Source organism: Scyliorhinus torazame, chromosome 10 (genome assembly GCF_047496885.1).
Source record: "Scyliorhinus torazame isolate Kashiwa2021f chromosome 10, sScyTor2.1, whole genome shotgun sequence".
NCBI lineage: Eukaryota > Metazoa > Chordata > Chondrichthyes > Carcharhiniformes > Scyliorhinidae > Scyliorhinus > Scyliorhinus torazame.
In genome coordinates this window covers 111,999,208-112,011,875 of record NC_092716.1, presented here as the reverse complement: position 1 = coordinate 112,011,875, position 12,668 = coordinate 111,999,208, and the positions used below count along the sequence as shown (strand labels likewise).

The following is a 12,668-nucleotide window of genomic DNA, read 5'->3' as shown; positions in this document are numbered from 1 at the left end:
GGTTAGACCAAGGAGAGCCAATGGATGTTATCTATCTTGACTTCCAAAAGGCCTTTGATAAGGTGCCTCACGGGAGACTGCTGAGTAAAATAAGGGCCCATGGTATTCGAGGCAAGGTACTAACATGGATTGACGACTGGCTGTCAGGTAGAAGGCAGAGAGTTGGGATAAAAGGTTCTTTTTCGGAATGGCAACCGGTGACGAGTGGTATCCCACAGGGTTCAGTGTTGGGGCTACAGCTGTTCTCTTTATATATTAACGATCTAGATGACGGGACTGAGGGCATTCTGGCTAAGTTTGCCGATGATACAAAGATAGGTGGAGGGGCAGGTAGTATGGAGGAGGTGGGGAGGCTGAAGAAAGATGTAGACAGTTTAGGAGAGTGGTCCAAGAAATGGTTGATGAAATTCAATGTGGGCAAGTGCGAGGTCTTGCACTTTGGAAAAAAGAATAGAGGTGTGGACTATTTTCTAAACGACAAAATTCATAATGCTGAAGTGCAAAGCGACTTGGGAGTCCTAGTCCAGGATTCTCTAAAGGTAAACTTGCAGGTTGAGTCCGTAATTAAGAAAGCAAATGCAATGTTGTCATTCATCTCAAGAGGCTTGGAATATAAAAGCAGGGATGTACTTCTGAAGCTTTATAAAGCATTAGTTAGGCCCCATTTAGAATACTGTGAGCAATTTTGGGCCCCACACCTCAGGAAGGACATACTGGCACTGGAGCGGGTCCAGCGGAGATTCACACGGATGATCCCAGGAATGGTAGGCCTAACATACGATGAACGTCTGAGGATCCTGGGATTATATTCATTGGAGTTTAGGAGGTTGAGGGGAGATCTAATAGAAACTTACAAGATAATGAATGGTTTAGATAGGGTGGATGTAGGGAAGTTGTTTCCATTAACAGGGGAGACTAGGACCCGGGGGCACAGCCTTAGAATAAAAGGGAGTCACTTTAGAACAGAGATGAGGAGAAATTTCTTCAGCCAGAGAGTGGTGGGTCTGTGGAATTCATTGCCACAGGGGGCGGTGGAGGCCGGGACGTTGAGTGTCTTTAAGACAGAAGTTGATAAATTCTTGATTTCTCGAGGAATTAAGGGCTATGGAGAGAGAGCGGGTAAATGGAGTTGAAATCAGCCATGATTGAATGGTGGAGTGGACTTGATGGGCCGAATGGCCTTACTTCCACTCCTATGTCTTATGGTCTTATGGTCTTAATATACACCTCCCGTTACAACAAAAATCTCATTTCTCCTCGTTTCGATTCACAAAATGAAGATGCAGCTGCCTAGTTAAATCAGATAGGTCAGTTCAACACTGGACAGTTAGTCACAATTTGCATCACTGAGCTGTTCCCCATGTGGGAAATAACAGCTTCCAATTAACTGCAATAGGCAGACTGCCGCTCATTGTCCCTCTAATGGGCCGGCGAAAAGGTTGCATTTATTTGTGTAGTAAGATTAGTGGCAACACTCCCTGCACATGTACAGATGCAGTGTCAGCCTGCGATTGTTTAAAGTGTGAGATGTTTTTAAGTGCAGCTCTGCTTTCTCTCACTGAATTGTGCATCGTTTGTAAGCTGGTGTCTTATACTGTCACAACAAAATCAGTTCATGGAAAAATTGCAACTACTCAAAGACCAAACATTTTAATGTCTGTTCAAATAGTTTCAAATAATTATTCAAGTAGTGAATACAGGATTCCTGGGAGTGACAGGTAGAGATATTTTTCCCCAGCAACCAATTAGTGGAGTTTCATCATGGGTAAAATCAATAAAATAAATACTTAAGAAAAGAAATCACCATCCAATGTGGGGCTCAAACCATGGGCGGGATTCTCTGATTCTGAGGCTAAGTGTTGACGCTGTCATAAACGCCGTCGCGTTTCACGACCGCGCCAACAGGCCCCCAGGGGCAGTGATTCCGAGCCCCTCAGTAGGCCAGAACGCCACTCCAGCTGCCGATACCGGCCTCAAATGGAGGTATCCACCGGAGAATCAGCGTACCGGCGTCGGGGCGTCGTTGCGCGATTCGCGCCCGGCCCGGCGATTCTCCAGCCCGGCGTGGGCTGAGAGAATCCCGCCCCATGATCGTAGGATTGAGAGTCCTATTATCACAGAATTGTTGCAGAAGGCCATTCAACCTGTCAAAAAGAGTGGAAAGGTCTGGGTAAAGTGATAGGGTGTGATAGGAAGATAGTAATTGGCTAATATAGCGGTCAAACTATCACGGTACATTCATTAGGGCTGGTTTAGCTCAGTGGGCTAGACAGCTGGTTTCTAATGCACAAGGCCAGCAGCGCGGGTTCAATTCCCGTACCGGCTGAGAATTCTGAATTCTCCCTCTGTGTACCTGAACAGGCACCGGAATGTGGAGACTAGGGGCGTTCCACAGTAACTTCATTGCAGTGTTAATGTCAGCCTACTTGTGACAATAAAAGATTATTTAAGTCCATCGGGATTGATAATTAACTTGCAGAATCTGAGCAATTAATAGAATGTTTGAGGCATCCTGCACTTTACATCTCAAATATTTAACAGTAATGAGGGGCAGAATATGGTAGATAAGGGGCTGTGTGATGATAGAAAAAATGATGCCGATGCACAAAGTAGGGCTATATATTCCAAAGGACAATGACCGAAAGTCAGCACTAGGGTAACTTGCATATCAGAAGGGGCCAGTGAATGGAGAGGTGTGACTAATTAAGAGAGGGCAGGTTAAGTCACAGACAAAATCATACAGTAGGTAAATATTCAAGACGTTGGACAAGAGATCTAAGAACCGGTAAAATGAGGTGAAAATGTGGAAAACTAGGAAATGCAGTGTGAGTTCCCATTGTGGATCTATAAGTGACGCTAGCATTTTAATGATGTACTGATGTACATTGATCAATTTCGATGGGGAGGTTCTGTGGAAATTGAGCAATTTGTTATAGGTAAGACAGGAACGGAATTCAAGATAGGAAGCCAAGCTTTGAGGGTTTTTAAATATACCGGGGGAGGGGGTTCCGCCTCCGTTTTCAACAGGGAAGAATCCAATGGGAGCCCCAAAATGACTTTCATACCAGCAGGATTGGTTGTTGAGATTGTCCACACCCATGCCAATGAGGTAATGAGGTTCCCGCCATGAAAGGTCAGGAACTCCATTAGCTTACATTTATGTGGAGACATTAGCGGGCCTCCCGCTGTATCATGCTCTCACATAGGGATTTCACATCCTACTCTGGTATGACGTTACGTTGGTGGGATTTACAACAAGTCTTGACAAATGGGGACCTGGCAGCAGGAAACGTTGGGGGTGCACAGGTAGGTAGCCCCCAGGAGAGAGAGGATCATGCCTGCGCAGTACCATGGAGGTTCCCTTGGGGGCACGAGGCAGTGTTGGAGGGGATAGGGCCTTTGTTGGGGAGGTTCAGGGAGAGATTCCCTGAGTCAGAAGGTCGCCACTGAAGTACTATTTTCTTTTGGGATGGGGTGGGATCCTGTATCCATGGCGGGTAGGGTTTCTTTTTTTAATTTTTTTCAGATCAGAGTGCCCTTCCATCTGGTAGGAACAAAGATTTGTTGGCAGGGTGGTCCCATTCAGAGTCCACCCCGCCAGCAGGATGAAGTGGGAGCCGCCCCTTTCCATTTTTTTCCTCGATGTATTCAAAGTTACTGTGGGGAAACCCACTTCCGCTTCTCCTGCCGAAGGCCCTCACAACATTCAAGAAGCATTTAGATGAGCACTTGAAATGCCACAACATACAAGGTCATGGACCAAGTGCTGGAAAATGGGATTAGAATACCTAGGTGCTTGATGCCCGAAGCAAGCACGATGGGCCGAAGGGCCTTCTTCTGTGCTGTAAAACCATGAATCTATGACACTTTGAGAAAAAAAATCAAAACATTCCGCCCATAGTGTTAAATATTAATCCATGTTGGGAGCAATAAGCAAAATTCTGCGTCTGCTGGAATCTGAAACAAGAACAGAGGGAGCCAGAAAAACTCAGCAGGTCTGCCAGCAACTATCAGGAGAAAAACAGATTAAACATTTTGAGCTGGAGCCTTGGTCAGAACTAAAAGGAGGAAGAATGTTAGAGCAAAAGAAACTGCAACAAAAAGTAGCAACTTTACGAACAAAAGACAGATCGCCTGGTTGGGGTTGGAGGGTTGCATTGAGGAAATACATGCATACAATATAAAAAGAAAAGGGAAGAAAGGGGGGGGTTTAAGACGGAGAAGTGTCACAATCTAAAGCTGCCAAACTCAATGTTAAGTCTTGAGGGCTGCAACATGCCCAACCAGGAGATGAGATGCTGCTCCTCCAGTTTGCGCATGTCTTCTTTAGGGCATTGCGACACGTCAAGGACAGACATGTGGGTATGAGAGCAAAGTGCTGAGTTAAAATGGCATACAACAGGATGCAGTAAAGGCAGCACAGGAGGAAGTTGTTTTTGATTAGCATAAGCTGCCCACATCTCGGGACTGCAAAGGAGGGTGCTGAGAACACACGCCTGGTACACACGGAGCTTTGTATTTTCGGTTAGTTTGCTGTTGGCCCAACACCACTTCTCAACTTCGACGTGACATCTGCAGCCTTGGCAATCCTGGAACTCCCTCCCAAAACGCACTGTGGGTGTATTTACACCACATGGACTACAGTGGTTCAAGAAAGGACCTCACCACCACCTTGTCAAGGGCAATTAGAGATGGATAATAAATGCTAAACTAGCCAATGATGCCCACATCCCAAGGATGAATTTTTAAAAAATCTTGATGCTGAGTTTGGCATCAAGAGACCGATTGTAGGTAATCATTAATTCAAGTTATGTGGAGCTGTCGACCACCCCCAGATTGAGTTTGTCAATATTGATGAATAGTGGAGTCTCTGTCCTGACCCATAACTTCGTTCAATCTGCTGCATGAAGTCATGGTCTGCAATCTGGTCAGAGGTAATGTGAGCAAAGACTTTCCCCAAAATCCTTTTTCTTTAAATATTTTTTTATTCTCCTCCTTTTTCACATTTTTCCCCAAATTTACACCCACCAACAATAAACAATAATCAGTAACAAATATGTCAATCCCCATATCAATAACAACTATTCCATCCTCCCACCAAACCCCAAACATTAGCCGGCATGTTCACACAAATAAATGACAAAAAGGAATTAGGGATCACCCATAGTCTCCATTAAAAGCACAAGGCCCCCCTCCCCCGTACCCTCCTATCCACACGCCCCAACTAATGTTCGATGTTATCCAGTTCTTGAAAGTGCATAATGAATAATGCCAATTAATTGTAGAACCCCTCCATCCTTCCCCTCAGTTCAAACTTAACCTTCTCAAGAGTCAAGAATTCCAACAGGTCCCCCGCCACGCCAGGGCACAGGGTGGGGAGGTTGCTCTCCAACCCATCAGGATCCGCCTTTGGGCGATCAACGAGGCGAAGGCTACAACATCTGCCTCCGCACCCGTTTCCAACCCTGGCTGGTCCGACACCCCGACTATGGCCTCCCGGGGGCCCGGGTCCAGTTTCACGTGCACCACTTTAGAAATTACCCTAAAAACCTTCCAGTAATCCTCTAGTTTTGAACAGGACCAAAACATATGAACATGATTAGCGACCCCCCCCCCCCCCCGCAACGTTCACACACATCTTCTACTCCTTCAAAGAATCGGCTCATCCTCGCCCTCGTGAGATGTGCTCTGTATACCACCTTCAGCTGTATCAGCCTCAACCTCGCGCACGAGATGGAGGCATTCACTCTCTCCCGCACTTCCCCACAATACTTAATATTGAGGCACAAATCTTTCCTTCCAGCAGAAACACAAAAGTGTGATGAAATGCTGCAGCAGTGATGGTTTTCCAATTTTGATGATTTCAGGTGGAAGTAATCCTTTCCTGGGGCTGTACCTCAGGCAAGATGGTAAATGGCTTTGTTCAGCTCAACTACGGTGGGTTTACTGTCCAGTTCCTCTATGACTGGCAAGTTTGAAATGGCACTGAGAGCATCTTCAGTGACAATGTTCTCCATTGCATAGTATTCGAGATAGTGCTCCACCCACTTTTCCATCTTCTTGCCAGGCTCAGTGATGATCAAGCCTGTTTTTGTCTTCAATGGGACTGATTTGAATGCTGCTGGGCCTGTTGCTTTCTTGGCTCCTTCATACATTCCTGTGGCATTGAAGGTTTCAGCAATGATTGTTTGCTGTTGCAGAGTTTCAAACAATATTGATTGGGTAATTCTGGACTGAGGCTTGATTCTGGCAGCTCTGAGAACATCTGGATTTTGTTTGTTGGGGACTTGCTTGTAGTTCATGAGGGCTCTCCTTTTGGGTTTCAGTAACTGTCTCCATTTCAGTGCAGTTCGCCTCAAACCAGTCAGCTTTACTCTGATCTCTTTTCCCATATGCAAAGAGTGCAGAGTTACAGGTGGGCTGACGCAGATAATCCCACTTTGATACCGCACTCATGCCTTGGGGTGATGTTGCCCGAAAGAGTCTGATCGGGGATGTTGAGGATCTCCTGGGTTCTTTCTGAGTCAGTGGAATGGCAAGTAGATCCGAGGATGATTCTTCTTCTTGGGGTTTCCTTGGCTAAAGCCTGACTTTGCTACACACCAGGGAATGGTCAGTGTTGCAGTTAGCGCTGTGATAGCTACGAGAGATAGGGACACTGCTGAGGGTGGCATGTCTGGTGATCCTGAAATCTAACTGTCGCCAGTGGCCAAGCTGTGTAGTTGGTAACTGCCCTTGTGCTGAAGTACCCTAGAAGGGTACCCTTGGCGCTGGGAATTCTGCTGATGGCAGTGCAGGTCCTTCATAAAATTCATCCTTGAAAAATCCCAGACTTAGATTCACGCAAGCTGATCATGGGTGGGGACTTCAACACGGTCCTCGGCCCCAGACTAGACAGGTCATGCTCCAGAACGGGTAGGCTCCCAGCGATGGCAAGGGAACTGAGGGGGTTCATGGAGCAGATAGGGGGGGTAGACCTATGGAGAGCCAGACTGCCGACGGGAAGGGAATATTCGTTCTACTCGCATGTTCATAAAGTATACTCTAGAATCGATTTTTTTCATCATGAGCAGGGACTGTGTAGGCGGGGTACAAAATACGGAGTACTCGGCGATCACCATCTCGGATCATGCCCCACACTGGGTTGATCTGCAGGTCTGCAAAGGGAGCTACCAGCGCCCGCAATGGAGGTTGGACGTAGGATTGCTAGCGGAGGAGGTGGTGTGCGAGAGACTGCGGAAGTGCATGCAGGATTACCTGCAGGTTAATGACACAGATGAAGTCTCAGCAGCGACCCTGTGGGAGGCGCTGAAGGCGGTGGTAAGGGGGGAGCTGATTTCAATTCGGGCCCACAGAGATAGAACGGACAGAGCGGAGATGGACAGACTGGACAAGGAGATCCACCGGACAGATAGGGAATTCGCAGAGGCCCCGAGGGAGGACCTACTTAGAGATAGACAGAGACTGCAGGCCGAGTTGGGAGTGTTGTCCACGAGCAAGGCAGTGGAACAACTCAGGAAGGCAAAGGGTGTGGTCTACGAGCATAGGGAGAAAGCTAGTAGAATGCTTGCGCAGCAACTCAGGAGGAAGGAGGCGGCCAGAGAAATAGGCAGGGTAGTGGACGGTATGGGGAACAGAGTGGATGACCTGTCAGGACTGAACAGGGTGTTTCGGGAGTTTTACAGCAAGGTCTATACCTCGGAACCCCCTGGGGAGCCGGAGGAGATGAAGAGTTTCATATGGACTGACATTCCCAAAAGTGAGTATGGGGGCTGGTAGACGGACTGGGGACCCCGATCAGAGCTGAGGAAGTACTGGGGGCTTGAAGGCCATGCAGTCGGGTAAATCCCCGTGGCCGGATGGATACCCAGTGGAGTTCTACAAAAAGTTCTCGGAGATAGTGGGGCCGGTGCTGACTAGGGTATTTAACGAGGCGAGGGACAGAGGGACGCTACCCCCGGCGATGTCACATGCTACCATTTCGCTGATATTAAAACGGGATAAAGACCCGGAAGCGTGTGGGTCATATAGACCAATCTCCCTGATCAATGTCGACGCCAAGTTCCTGGCTAAGGTCTTGGCGCTTAGAATTGACGACTGTGTCCCGGAGGTGATCGGGGAAGAGTAAACAGGGTTTGTGAAAGGCAGACAGCTGGTAGCCAACTTGAGAAGACTGCTCAATGTGATCATGATGCCCCCGGAGGGCAGAGAGGTAGGGGCAGTGGTGGCAATGGTTGCTGAGAAGGCCTTTGACCGGGTGGAGTGGGACTATTTGTGGGAGGTATTCGGACGGTTTGGGTTTGGGGAGGGCCTTGTTGACTGGGTTAGAATATTGTATCAGGCCCCAAAAGCTAGCGTGAGGATGAATAGGACAACATCAGAGTACTTTAGACTACACCGGGGCACCAGACAGGGATGCCCACTCTCCCTGTTGCTGTTTGCACTGGCCATAGATCCGCTGGTGATTGCCCTGAGAGCTGCGAGGGGGTGGAAGGGAATGATTAGGGGAGGGGTGGAACACAGGGCATCGCTGTACGTGGACAACCTGCTCCTGTACGTATCGGACCCGCTGGCTGGGATGGACAGTATACTAGGAATATTGAGAGAATTTGGCAGGTTTTCAGGGTACAAACTGAGCATGGCTAAGAGTGAGATGTTTGTAGTGCAGGCGAGGGGCCAGGAGAACAGGTTGAAGGGGCTGCCAATTAGGATGGTCGGAGAAAGTTTCCGATACTTAGGGATACAGGTGGCACGAGACTGGGGCAGGCTGCATAAGCTAAATTTGACTAGAGTGGTGGAACAAATGAAGAGCGAGTACAGGAGATGGGATGCACTCCCGCTATCACTTGCGGGGAGAGTGCAGACAGTAAAGGTGACAATCCTCCCAAGATTCATGTTTATTTTTCAGTGCCTCCCGATTTTCATCCCGCGGTCCTTCTTCAAAAGGGTCAACAAGATTATTATGGGCTTTGTCTGGGCGGGGAAGTCCCCGCGGGTGAAGAAAGCGATGCTTGAGAGGAACCGTAGCGAGGGGGGGCTGGCACTGCCGAACCTCAGCAACTGCTACTGGGCGGCCAACATAGCCATGGTAAGGAGTTGGATGGTGGGTACGGGGTCTATTTGGGGGCGAGTGGAGGCAGCTTTGTGCAGGGGCACCAGTTTGGCAGCCCTGGTCACGGCCCCCCTACCGCTCCCGCCGGCCAGGTACTCCACCAGCACTGTGGTGGTGGCAGCCATGTGGATCTGGGGCCAGTGAAGGAAGCATGTAGGGGAGGTGGGAGCATCGGTCTGGTCTCCAATATGCGACAACCAACGATTCGCCCCTGGGAGTATGGACGGTGGATTCCGAGCGTGGCGGCAGGCGGGTGTGGGAAGGGGGGGTATGTTCTTGGGGGGGGGAGTATGTTCTTGGGGGGGAGCTTCTCGAGCATGAGGGCCTTGGAGGAGAAATTCGGACTAGCCAGAGGGAATGACTTTCGGTACTTGCAAGCGCGTGACTTCATACGTAGACAGGTCCCATCCTTCCCACGCCTCCCGTCAAATGGGATCCAGGACAGAGTAGTGTCTAGGGGAGAGGTAGGAGAGGGGAAAGTCTTGGATATTTACCGTGAACTTATGAAAGAGGAGGAGTCCCAGACAGAGGAACTGAAGCTCAAGTGGGAGGAGGAACTCGGCGAGGAGATGGAGGAGGGGGTATGGGCGGAAGCCCTGAATAGGGTAAATTCAACCGCAAACGAGAATCCAGGTTGGTATGTTGCCTCCCTGGTGCAAGGGTCAAGGATGTCTCGGAGCGGCTGCAGGGCATTCTGGAGGGGGAGGGTGAACAGCCAGCTGTCGTGGTGCATATAGGCACCAACGATATAGGTAAAAAACGGGATGAGGTCCTACAAGCTGAATTTAGGGAGTTAGGAGTTAAACTAAAAAGTAGGACCTCAAAGGTAGTAATCTCAGGATTGCTACCAGTGCCACGTGATAGTCAGAGTAGGAATGACAGGATAGCTAGGATGAATACGTGGCTTGAGAGATGGTGCAAGAGGGAGGGTTTCAAATTCCTGGGACATTGGGACCGATTCTGGGGGAGGTGGGACCTGTACAAATCGGACGGTCTGCATCTGGGTGGGACCGGAACCAATGTTCTCGGGGGGGTGTTTGCTAGTGCAGTTGGGGAGGGTTTAAACTAATGTGCCAGGGGGATGGGAACCGATGTAGGAAGTCAGTGGGGACAGAAACAAAAGGCAGGAAGGGAGAGTGTGTAAAGCATGACCAGAGAAAGCAGGGCAGAGAGCAAGGAAGGTCTACATTAAACTGCATTTATTTCAATGCAAGGGGCCTGACGGGCAAAGCGGATGAACTCAGGGCATGGACGGGCACATGGGACTGGGATATTATAGCTATGACTGAAACATGGCTAAGGGAGGGGCAGGACTGGCAGCTCAATGTTCCGGGCTACAGATGCTATAGAAAGGATAGAACAGGAGGTAAGAGAGGAGGGGGAGTGGCGTTTTTGATTAGGGAGAACATCACGGCAGTACTTAGAGGGGATATATCCGAGGGTTCGCCCACTGAGTCTATATGGGTGGAACTGAAAAATAAGAAGGGAGAGATCACCTTGGTAGGACTGTACTACAGGCCCCCAAATAGTCAGCGGGAAATTGAGGAGCAAATATGTAAGGAGATTACAGATAGCTGCAAGAATAATAGGGTGGTAGTAGTAGGGGACTTTAACTTTCCCAACATTGACTGGGACAGTCATAGCATTAGGGGCTTGGATGGAGGGAAATTTGTTGAGTGTATTCAGGAGGAATTTCTCATTCAGTATGTGGATGGACCGACTAGAGAGGGGGCAAAACTTGACCTCGTCTTGGGAAATAAGGAAGGGCAAGTGATAGAAGTGCTAGTGAGGGATCACTTTGGGACAAGTGACCATAATTCCATTAGTTTTAAGATAGCTATGGAGAATGATAGGTCTGGCCCAAGAGTTAAAATTCTTAATTGGGGCAAGGCCAATTTTGATGGTATCAGACAGGAACTTGCAGAGGTAGATTGGGGGAGACTATTGGCAGACAAAGGGACGGCTGGTAAATGGGAGGCTTTTAAAAATGTGTTAACCAGGGTGCAGGGTAAGCACATTCCCTTTAGAGTGAAGGGCAAGGCTGGTAGAAGTAGGGAACCCTGGATGACTCGAGATATTGAGACTCTGGTCAAAAAGAAGAAGGAGGCATATGATGTACATAAGCAACTGGGATCAAGTAGATCCCTTGAAGAGTATAGAGATTGTCGAAATAGAGTTAAGAGGGAAATCAGGAGGGCAAAAAGGGGACATGAAATTGCTTTGGCAAATAATGCAAGGGAGAATCCAAAGAGATTCTACAGATACATAAAGGGGAAAAGAGTAACTAGGGACAGAGTAGGGCCTCTTAAGGATCAACAAGGGCATCTATGTGCAGAGCCACAAGAGTTGGGTGAGATCCTGAATGAATATTTCTCATCGGTATTCACGGTGGAGAAAGGCATGGATGTTAGGAAACTAAGGGAAATAAATAGTGATGTCTTGAGAAGTGTGCATATTACAGAGGAGGAGGTGCTGGAAGTCTTAAAGCGCATCAAGGTAGATAAATCCCCGGGACCTGATGAAATGTATCCCAGGATGTTGTGGGAGGCTAGGGAGGAAATTGCGGGTCCCCTAACCGAGATATTTGAATCATCGGCAGCCACAGGTGAGGTGCCTGAAGATTGGAGAGTGGCGAATGTTGTGCCCTTGTTTAAGAAGGGCAGCAGGGAAAAGCCTGGGAACTACAGACCGGTGAGCCTAACGTCTGTAGTAGGTAAGTTGCTAGAAGGTATTCTGAGAGACAGGATCTACAAGCATTTAGAGAGGCAAGGACTGATTCGGGGCAGTCAGCATGGCTTTGTGCGTGGAAAATCATGTCTCACAAATTTGATTGAGTTTTTTGAGGGAGTGACCAAGAAGGTAGATGAGGGTAGTGCAGTAGACGTTGTCTACATGGACTTTAGCAAAGCCTTTGACAAGGTACCGCATGGTAGGTTGTTGCAGAAGGTTAAAGCTCACGGGATCCAGGGTGAGGTTGCCAATTGGATTCAAAATTGGCTGGACGACAGAAGGCAGAGGGTGGTTGTAGAGGGTTGTTTTTCAAACTGGAGGCCTGTGACCAGTGGTGTGCCTCAGGGATCGGTGCTGGGTCCACTGTTATTTGTGATTTATATTAATGATTTGGATGAGAATTTAGGAGGCATGGTTAGTAAGTTTGCAGATGACACCAAGATTGGTGGCATAGTGGATAGTGAAGAAGGTTATCTAGGATTGCAACGGGATCTTGATCAATTAGGCCAGTGGGCCGACGAATGGCAGATGGAGTTTAATTTAGATAAATGTGAGGTGATGCATTTTGGCAGATCGAATCAGGCCAGGACCTACTCAGTTAATGGTATGGCGTTGGGGAGAGTTATAGAACAAAGAGATCTAGGAGTACAGGTTCATAGCTCCTTGAAGGTGGAGTCGCAGGTGGACAGGGTGGTGAAGAAGGCATTCGGCATGCTTGGTTTCATTGGTCAGAACATTGAATATAGGAGTTGGGACGTCTTGTTGAAGTTGTACAAGACATTGGTACGGCCACACTTGGAATACTGTGTGCAGTTCTGGTCACCCT

General features: G+C 48.4%; 1 long non-coding RNA gene across 1 annotated transcript in view; it reads right to left on the bottom strand.

The window, feature by feature from the left end:
• The window catches only part of LOC140384855 (uncharacterized), a 340,278-nt gene that overhangs the window by 47,689 nt on the left and 279,921 nt on the right, over nucleotides 1-12,668 (bottom strand). The window lies entirely within an intron of this gene.